Raw genomic sequence first — 3,537 nt, 5'->3', positions numbered from 1 at the left:
ATATTAAAAAGTACTGCTTTGTGGATAAAGCACCAGCCCTGGCTTCAGGAGTACCTGAGTTCAAATCCGACCTCAGACCCTTGACACTTACTAGCTGTGTGACCCTGGGCAAGTCATTTAACCCCCATTGTCCCCCCCCCAAAAAAAAGTACTGCTTGTTGCCTAAATATATAGCCAGATCAAATATGTGACAGTGGGAACTCGCCATAGAGTTTGAATGTTCTTCAGGTATATTATCTGAGATTTTAACTGATGTTAGAGGCATAAGTTCCTTGATCCACAGAACCTTTTCATTCACTTTAGTTTTAATATTTTTCATTTACTACTTTTTTCATTTATTGTTTTCCCTGTTGTGACTTTCACTGGCTGATATTACATACTCCTTTTTTTTTAAGTGAGGCAATTGGGGTTAAGTGACTTGCCCAGGGACACACAGCTAGTAAGTGTTAAGTGTCTGAGGCCGGATTTGAACTCAGGTCCTCCTGACTCCAGGGCCAGTGCTCTATCCACTGTGCCACCTAACTGCCCCTACATACTCCATTTTTAAGCTCCACCCATCAAAAAATGCTCTTAGCTTACCTTGGTTAATATTAATGAATACATGTTAAAATAGATATCTCCATGTTTCTGTGTACTGACTTTATTATCCTAACAGTCTTATAAGTGTTGGAATCCTTTTTCTAGTGACAGCATTCTTTAAGGCACTCTTCACTTCTTTGTTCCTCAAACTGTAAATTAAAGGGTTCAACATTGGGATAACCACTGTATAAAATACAGATATCACTTTTCCTTGAGTTGGGGAGTAGCTTGAACTTGGACACAAATAAGTTGCAATATCAGTTCCATAATCCATAAAAATGGCTGTAAGATGAGAAGCACAGGTTGAGAATGCTTTGTCTCCCTTCAACTGAATGCAAGCGTAGAATAGAAAACAAAATATAGATATAAGAAGTAAGAATGATCAAAAGTGTTCCTATCATGTTTATCCCAGCACAAATGAAAATGATGGCTTCATTCGTGTATCAGAGCAAGAGAGTTTGAGGATTGGGGGACAGTCACAGAAAAAGTGATGGATGACATTGGAGCCACAGAAGGATAAGCTACTTATGTAAGTGGTATGGATAATTGAGTTCAGGAATCCTGCTGTGAAGGCCCCCATGACCATCTTCAGGCAGACTGTCCTTGACATGATAACTGGGTAAAGCAATGGATTGCATATGGCCACATAACAGTCATAGGCCATCAATCCAAAGAGAATAAATTCAGTGGTTGCTAAGGCAACAAAGACATACATCTGGAGAAAGCAGCCAGTAAAAGAGATGCTTTTCCTTTCAGACAATAAGTCAACTAGCATCTTTAGAGTGATAGTTGAAGAATAAAACATATCAGCCAAGGACAAGTTAGTCAGAAAAAAAAATACATAGTTGTGTGAAGTTGAGAATCTATCATGATTAATGTAATCATCCCTGCATTTCCCATCAGTGTGAGAGTGTAAATCACCAAAAATAATACAAAAAGTAGAACTTGCAGTTCAGGTGAGTCTGTTAATCCTAGCAAGATGAATTCAGTCACTGTGGTATGGTTTTTCATGGACATTTATTCCAAATATGAGCATAGTCACACACGAAAAAATCCTACAATTAAAAAAATATTAAAAATATTTTAAAAATATAACAATACTGAAAAGAGGGATGATTTAATTGAAGAGTAAGTTTGAGGATCTGACAGTTATAAGATGCTACTGACATAAATTGCAATTAAGAATAGTGGTAATTATTTTGCCCTAACCTCACAACTCATGAAGTATGTATTTATAAAGTGTTGGTTTATTTTTTTCTTTAACTTTATTAAAGCATCACCTGTCTTCAAGACCTTAAGACATATGGTAGGAATTGAAAGGTCAATTATTCAAATAAATATAAAAGAAAAAGAGAAATATATGCAAAAGAAAGACCCTAGAAAAATATAAGAAAATTAAAATGATGAAAAAATTGCAGTAGAAAAATCCATTATATTAGGTTCAGAGTGTATAGCCTTAAATCATCATATAACGTGCACTCTAGGATAAGTCACATTGTCTCTGGCATACGGTTTCACCATTTTTGAGGAAGTTCAACTGAATTCTTTAAAAGACATATTCTAACTCTTACCCTCTTATACTAGAATCTGCTTGCTAGAATTTAGAGTGGTGAGGGTAACCTTAATTAAAGAAATATGTTTGAGTAGAAACTTTCAGGAAAATAATTGCTTCTAAAGTCACTAAATCACTAAATCAACAAACATGTATTAAGCACTTACTATGTGACAGGGGCAGCTAGATGGCACAAAAGATAGAGCACTGGACCTGGAATAAGGAAAATCCATCTCTACGATTTAAAATCTAGGCTCTGAAACTTACTATATTTGTGTCCTAGATAAATTCAGTTAATGTTTGACTCAGTTTCCTCATCTGTAAATTGAGTTGGAGAGAAAAAGAGAAAGCCACTCTAGTATCTTTGCAAAGAAAACCCAAGTGCATTCATGGAGTGTCATACATGACTGAAACCACTGTATGATAACAACAATATATGATTGTCACTAACTTTGCCTCAATAATTCATTATCAAGACAGGAAACCCCTCATCTTGCCATTGCAATGTTCTCCTAACTAGCTTGTTACTGCCACTCCCGAAGGCATGCATTTGGGAGTTATAAAAAATCAAAGAGCATTAATAAATTTTGAATAAATTTGAAATTATTAGGAGAATAGACTGGATTTGATATCTAGAACTAAACATTATGAGCCTAGTAAGTATATACAACCCACTTGTTCTCTCAAAGCCTCAGTTACTTGAAATCTAAAATGAAAGAACAATATCTTGACTACCTTTTGTGAGGAGGAACTCTGGGAACAATAAACTATTGTCTTAAATTAAAAATAAGGGAATTGATTCTGCTGGCAGTCACCAAACTCAGCATTTGAAAACTCAGTTCAAGATATGGAAGAAAAAAAATTACATACCAAAACTACAAGACCACATAATGGAAATTGTATCTTCACAATAACTGCAACAATATCATAAATAACTACTGTACTCTCTTCCCCAACAAGACACTAGATTTGCTCAATTGCACGACCTCATGGAGTATTAGACTTCTCTTCAGCTGCTCATTGTGAGCTTTCCTCAAAGTTCCTTCAACTATGTTTTATATTTATAGTAGTTTAATTCCCACTACATTTAACTCTTCTGGGGAAAATAAATCTGGATTTGTTTTGACTTCTATCTTCAATGTAGAGTCAGGTAATTCTTTGGGGATCTACCTTAGTAGAATCATTCAACCAGAATATAATGAAATAAGGAAATATAAAGTTTATAGAGTAAAGCATAAGTTCTGTCTTTTTGGTGGAATGCCTTACGGATAGTTGTTTGATTTAGGGCTGTGTAACAATTTATCTGATGACTTGAAAGAAGCAAAAATGATAGGCTAATGACATTTGTTGTGAGCACCACAGTATGACATATAGATAACATGTTAGATGATAAGAACATGGTCTAA

The 3,537-nt window shown here is 35.1% G+C and overlaps 1 pseudogene; it reads right to left on the bottom strand.

Annotated features, from left to right (window-relative positions):
- Positions 1–643: 643 nt before the first annotated feature.
- Positions 644–1,596, bottom strand: LOC122731877 (annotated as a pseudogene).
- Between the last annotated feature and the right edge of the window lie 1,941 nt (positions 1,597–3,537).

This window comes from Dromiciops gliroides, chromosome 6 (genome assembly GCF_019393635.1).
Source record: "Dromiciops gliroides isolate mDroGli1 chromosome 6, mDroGli1.pri, whole genome shotgun sequence".
Lineage (NCBI taxonomy): Eukaryota > Metazoa > Chordata > Mammalia > Microbiotheria > Microbiotheriidae > Dromiciops > Dromiciops gliroides.
The sequence above is the reverse complement of the archived record's forward strand: the minus strand, read 5'-3'. Positions and strand labels throughout refer to the sequence as shown.